This window comes from Babylonia areolata, chromosome 2 (genome assembly GCF_041734735.1).
Source record: "Babylonia areolata isolate BAREFJ2019XMU chromosome 2, ASM4173473v1, whole genome shotgun sequence".
Classification (NCBI taxonomy): domain Eukaryota; kingdom Metazoa; phylum Mollusca; class Gastropoda; order Neogastropoda; family Buccinidae; genus Babylonia; species Babylonia areolata.
The window spans coordinates 72,023,205-72,030,704 of record NC_134877.1 but is presented as its reverse complement, the minus strand read 5'-3'; positions in this window follow the sequence as shown (position 1 = coordinate 72,030,704).

The window sequence follows — 7,500 nt, the reverse complement described above, 5'->3', positions numbered from 1 at the left end:
GTCATGACCTTCGTTTTTGCTTGAAGCCTTCTGAGGTTAAACAACTTGCCATCTGTTCGGTACTTTAGGCCGATTCCAACATCGCCATCTCTGAAGGCATCAGTAAGAATTGCAGAGAACATGAGGCTGAACAGCGTTGGAGCCAGGACGCAGCCTTGCTTGACACCATTTGTGACAGCAAAAGGAGCAGATGTTTCGCCATTGTCCTGGACTCGAGCTTGCATGCCTTCATGGAATTGGCTGACCGAGAAAATAAATTTCCGAGGGCATCCGTACTTGGCCATGACCTTCCACAGTCCCTCTCTACTCATGGTGTCGAAGGCCTTAGTGAGGTCGATTCGTCACGTGACTGACCCAGCCCTACGCCGACTCATCAACAGACGACTGAGACCGCGTCTTCAAGAACTGAGATACGCAAGCAAGGGACAGAAGACCTGAAACGGCAGCACAAGCAACTCCGAAGAGAGGTCCAGCGCCAACTACGACGAGCATACTGGTCCTACCTCGACACCTTCGAGGCAGCCAAGAACAAGCGCTTCTGGTCGTACGTATGTCTGACACCTGAAGTCGTCACGTCCAGCACCGGTGTCGCGCCACTGAAGGAAGAAGGCAGGTTGGTGTCCGACCCAAAAGCACAGGCAGACATCTTGAACCGCCAGTTTCAGTCTGTATTCGGCAGCGACCAGACCTCAGTTCTCAGTCTCAGGAGGAATTCCAGGAAAAATGCAGACTCCCACTCAGAGACTTCCCAACCCTAGACAAGATTGACATTAACATCCACGGGGTGAAGAAGGTCATCAGTAACCTGAAAAAACACCGGGACCCGACAACATCAGCCCGAGGATCCTGAAGGAGCTGGCAAACGAACTGGCACCAGCTCTTACCATCATCTTCCAGTCTCCAGTCAATACCGGCACCCTACCAGCTGATTGGAAAACTGCCCACGTTACGCCAGTGTTCAAGAAAGGAGAGCAGTACAACCCGGCAAACTACAGACCAGTCTCTCTGACGAGTGTATGCTGTAAAGTGCTGGAGCACATCCTGACCAGCACCATCATGAACCATCTGGAACATCACGGCATCCTCTGCAACCAACAGCACGGCTTCCGCATGAGAACTTGCGAGACGCAACTCCTTGACTTCACCAGCGAGCTGTTTGAGAACATGGAGAGCGGGAAGCAGACAGACATCTTGGTGCTGGACTTTGCCAAGGCCTTCGATAGGGTCAACCATAGTCTCCTGTCTCACAAGCTCTACTACTACGGTGTTCGAGGAGAGATCAACACCTGGGTAGCCGACTTCCTGAGAGACAGAAAGCAGGCGGTGGTCGTCAGTGGAGAGCGTTCTGGCTTTGTCCCGGTCAGGTCCGGAGTCCCACAAGGCTCCGTTTTGGGGCCTTGTCTGTTCCTGATCTATATAAATGATCTGCCCGACATCCTGACTACGAGGTCACGCCTGTTCACGGACGACACGGCGGTCTACAACATGGTCACTTCTCCAGCAGCCCAGGCCCATCTACAACAAGACCTCAACCAGCTTGATGTGTGGGAGAAGAGATGGAACATGGCCTTTCATCCTGGAAAGTGCACCACTCTGCCTGTGACCAGCAGCAGGAACCCCCTCCACTTTGACTACTGTCTGCACGGCCATATCCTAGAGACCGTCACCAGCTCTAAGTATCTAGGCGTCACTATCTGCAGCAATCTAGACTGGGACACGCACATCAACCACCTGTACAACAAAGCCAACAAGACCGGTCTAGGCTTCCTGCGACGTAACATCAAAGTCAGCTCCACTGAGGAAGATCCAGGAAATGACCTACAAGTCCTTCGTGCGACCCATCCTGGAGTACGCCAGCAGCATCTGGGATCCACACACCGAGCAGAACATCAGCAAGTTTGAAGCGGTGCACTGAGGACAGGGCAGCCCGTTTCGTGATGAGGCGCTACCACAACACCTCTAGCCCCACCGCCATGCTTGAAGAACTGAAGTGGCCCAGCCTCCAGGACAGACGACGAACAGCACGCCTATCCATGCAGTACAAGATCCACAACGACCTGGTCAGCACAGAAGGCATCAAAGCCAGTCTGCGCCCTGCACCTCCACGCCGACGCCGCGGCCACGATCAGCAGTTCACTATTCCACAGTGCAGGACGCAGTACAAGCAGCAGGCGTTCCTTCCCCGTACCATCAAGGACTGGAACGAGCTACCCCAGGACGTCGTAGAGGCCAAGACCATCGACACCTTTGTGTCAAGGGCCTCCCATCTCCATTAAAAGCCACGCCAAAGTTTTGTTGTTGTTTGTTTGTTTTGTGTTTTTTTGTGTGTGTGTCTTTCTTTTTTTGTTTGTTTTTGTTTGTTTGTTGTTGTTTTTGGGAGTGCGGACTCTTGCATAAGTGACAGAATAATCAACTAGCTGATTGTGGTCGCTGCCAAGGAAGAAGAAGAAACCGCATTGATTGTTCTTTGGAGGGAGAGAGAGAGAGACAGAGAGGTGGGGGAGGGTAAGGGGGAGGGAGGTGGGGCAAACATCTGACCTTCGTTTTAACTCTCTCCATACGAACGGCGAAAGAGACGACGTTAACAGCGTTTCACCCCAATTACCATCATCAAAATATTGCAAGCGGAAGGCTCTTATGCTGAAGAGGTGAATGTTGACAAAGAGTACCACAATTCTGACGACGGAAACTAAAGGTTGGGTCATTCAGACACCCACTGGACATCCGAGGGGTCTGTGTAGAGGAGAAGAGAGGACTGGCCGTACTGAGTGAGTTAACCAAACCACTCATCAGCACTGATCTACATACGTACATATATATATATATATATATAGAGAGAGAGAGAGAGAGAGAGAGATCAGTGACTCATCAGGCCTTGAAAGCCTTTTTCGGTTTTTGTAAAACATTAACTGACATAAAACTGATAAAATAAGATGATTATTATGGACAAAATAAACAATTGAATACATCGAAATATTAGATCAGGTCTTCTCATATGAATACGAAAAACTGGCATGTGTGTGCAAACAGCCCGGCTGAACATTGTGGCTTTCAAGCAAAAGTACAAGTAAAAGATGTGGAATTGTGTGACGCCGGTACAGAGCTATGGAAGTGACGGAGAAAACAGTATAATGCTCCAGGCAGTTACCCGCAAACTGATGCATGTCGGCAGAAAAAAAATCACATTCCTTTTGCTTGAAAATACCACATTTTACTGTTTGATTATTTCTTTTATACTAAGGATAAAAATTCCCCGGCCTCTCTGTAAAGAAAGTGCCAGATAGACAGAAAACTACATAAGAATGAGTGTGCTTGCTTGTAAGTGTATGCCTGCTATCTGATCACTTGTCACTCCAATCAGAACGTGTTCTCCCCAAAACACGAACACTTATTAACCACACCCTTTTATTTATTATTAAGAAAGATATCAAAAGCTGTTAATCATGGCCTGGACTAGAATATAATTTTTTATGGGGGGAAACAATTTTAACTTCACCGCCTTGAATGTTCTTCAACAGTCTCGCCAGCTCCTGGCTCCTCACTCAGCACGTCCCGATGGTCCCACCATCACGTTCATCTTCTGTGCCAATAGTTCGTCCCGATGGTGCCACCATCCAGTTCTATGAAGTCCCGTGCCCAGTCCCTGGCACCTCGGCACAAAACAAAACCCGTGGCCTGTCCCCAGCCACTAGATGCCTGCACATTTTTAGTATGCGTCAGTTCCTTGACTTTCTGGATGCAAACCCCCCTCATTTCCAGTCCCACTACAGACCATGTTTTGATTATTCTTCCTAGAAACCTAAGTGGACAAACAAGACAACATAGACACCATACCTTTACATAAACACTAAAGAGGAAATCTTCATCCAATACCATTGACATAAATTCCAATTATCACTGAAGCTAATATAAAAAAAATATTCACTTGGAAAACGATGTCCTTTCACCACCCTAAGTAATGCAAAATACAATTACCTTAAGTCAAGTCAAGATTTTATTTCATGATGGTAAATTGAATAAGCAACAATTGCTTTTTTACATCAAGCCATCAATGAAAATAATAATAATGATAATTAAAGAGAAGGGGAAAAAATGAAAAAAAAAAATTGAAGAAAAAATTTAGGGGAGAGAGAGAGAGAGAGAGAGAGAGAGAGAGAGAGAGAGAGAGAGAGAGAGAGAGAGAGAGAGAGAGAAACAAGCAGAAGAAGAGCAACAACAACAACTAAATGCATATATATATATATATATATATATATATATATATATATATATATATATATATATATATATATACAAGAATACTGTGATAAAGAAATACAAAATTGCATTTCCATTTCACACACACGCACACACACACACACACACACACACACACACACACACACACACACACCACTGAATACAAATTCTCGGACACAATTACATCATGCCCATCCCACCCACATGCACATGTTCCCCCATTTATTCCCATTCATCCTATCAGGAAATACCAAAATGTAGCTGCTTAGCTACTACACAATTCAATGTTTAAAAAAAAACCCACAATTTCTAAGCCATCGAATAGTCCAACAAGACTTAAGACAAATTTAAGTAACTACTATCTATTATCAACCTAACTGTATATCATCAAAGCACCAAATACTGATTACCCATACAAGCTTTACAACAACATCAAATCAACCACAACATATCAATGTATCTCATTTAAACGCTACCTAAATTATCCATTCAAATGTCCTGCTTTTATATAATATGGTCAATATCCCATCACAAAATGTAGTCAAAGTCATTTCAAACTGAGTGCAATAATTTTCAACATACCTTTAAAGGCAAAAATATGTCCCTAACCTGGACAGCTTCATGACACCATCTGGCAACAAATCTACACTTCACAGCAGCACATCACATTCATAACTCATGGTATGATTACAAAAATGCACGTGAAACACTTGAAACCATTTTTCAAAAGAAACAATTCCCAATCCCCCGATATAAAATTTGCCCTGTAAAAAAAATGGATCTAGGAAAGTAGTATATCAAAATAACAAATTCCAGTCCCCGATATAAATATGTTGCCCTGTAAAAAAAAAAATGGATCTAAGAAAATAGGATACCATTTTCTTTACACTCTCCCTCTCTGTGTCACTGTAAAAGTAACTCGGAGTAAAAATTCCTAACTAAACCAGGCCACAAAACAATAACCTGTCGATGCTTCTTCAAATTCAATGAACAACTATTCATAGATGACGTGAACAAATCCAGGCTTTCTTCTGAATACGATATCGCACAGACCCCGATTCAGCAACTGAATACTGGGCTGAAATATTTACAGGAAAATATCACATTAATAAACATGTTCCGCTGAAAACTACCAGAGTGAAACACAACCCAAAACCAGCTTGGAGTTCCAAAGAGCTGGAAGAGGCAGGCTACCTTAGAGACCTTCTGAACTTGAAGAACATGGCTACCATGAAGAATCAAAACGATGGACTGAGAAATGCAATAAACTCACATAAGCGCAAAGAAAAGAAGAAATATTACCGAGACTTATTATCCTCAAAGGAGAACTCCAAATCAGTGTGGCAAGCCATAAATCAACCAACGAATTAACAATCTTCGCCAAAGTCAGCCGTGATCAAAGGCATTTCGGTGAATCAACTTAATACACATTTTTCCACAATAGCCAAAAAAATTATTACCAGAAATTACAAAAAAAAATGAATCAACTCGAAAAGTTAAAATTATATTATCATGAAAAGAACACCTCAGTCAAGTTAAATATTTCACCCACAACAGTATTTGAAGTTTATAACTACCTTATCCATCTAAAACAGACAGGAGCCCGTGGACTGGATGGTATCGACAGCAGAATTCTCAAACTAGCCGCTCCAGTTGTTATGCGGATACATTCACGTACATTTATAATCTGTGCATCGACAAAAACTACTTTCCGAACGCATTTAAGAAAGAAAAGGTTATTCCTTTATACAAATCACGGGACACCTCGATCCGATCCTTCAAACTATCGGCCAATTTCCATTATTTTCTGTTCTTTCGAAACCACTAGAAAAGCACATAAACAAACATATTTCTCATCACGTTCATGTCAATGAGCTTTTACATCCAGCTTAGTCTGGTTTCAGAGAAAAATACTCATGCCACACAGCATTAGTCAATCTTATAAATGACTGGCTTGCCAATATCAATGACAACAGATATTGCGGTGTTTTATTTGTTGATTTAAAAAAAAGCATTTTACGTGATAGACCATATAATCTCTTACTTAGAAAACTTGAACTATATGGACTGGCAACCAGTAGTCTTATGTTTACTCCAATCATGTCTCAACAAACAGGCAACAATGCGTGACAATGGGTTCATAGCAGCACTTGACTATGGCGTTCCTCAAGGTCCTTTACTATTCTCAGTATACATAAATGACCTGCTTCTTCATCTAAAATCCGCGTGCAAACTCCGGCTTTGCGGATGATACAACAATCCACACATCCCATTCTTATATCAACGCTCTTGCTAAAGACTTATAAGAAAGTACTAATGAACTCGTTCAATGGATTGAACTTAACCAACATGTCTCTTCATCCACTAAAAACAAAATGTGTGTTGATCACCACCAGACAAAAGAGCCAAAACACTATCGATAAATTTCCTTCTATCGTCCAACTTAAAAATGAACCTGTTGAACAGGTTAGTGATCATAATGTTCTGGGAGTCATATTAGACAACAATCTCACTTGGATTCCTCACATAACCTTCCCTTTGCAAATAAGACAACCCAGAAGAACCATCAACTGTCCAAAATAAAACACTTCCTTGACCTCCTCTCACGGAAATTGTTTTTTTCAAGCACATATCCAGTCTGCAATAGATTACACATCAACACTATGGGACACCGCCAGTGCGAACACCATGAAGCCATTACTAAATCTTCATAAAAGGGGGCTCAAGCTGGTACTCCTAAAAAAGACTTCCCTACTTGACTCATACTATAAACAAGCGAATATTCTCCCTCGAGTCCGTAGATTAGAGTACAACAAATGAATAACAATGCACAAGATTATGACAGGAAATGCACCACCAACACTAGTGATAAACACATTCTTTGAAGATTCATCAAGGAATCCCCTAAAAGTCCATATCCCAATCCCAAGAACTGATTTGTTCAAATCCAGTTTGGTTTACTCAGGCGCCACTCTATGGAACTCACTCCCAGAAACAATTAAACAACACCGCTGCCATACTACCTTCATAAAACATTACCGTTCCCACCTGATGACAGTGTAATGTATTGTCCACTGTGTTGATACAGATTGACTCTTGGTGTGTACAGTTGCCCAGGAATCCCCACTCCCCCACCTGATGACAGTGTAATGTATTGTCCACTGTGTTGATAACGATTGACTCTTGGTGTGTACGGTTGCCCAAGAACCCCACTCCCCACCTCATCATATTATATTGCACTCCTGTTTTTGTGTGTGTGAA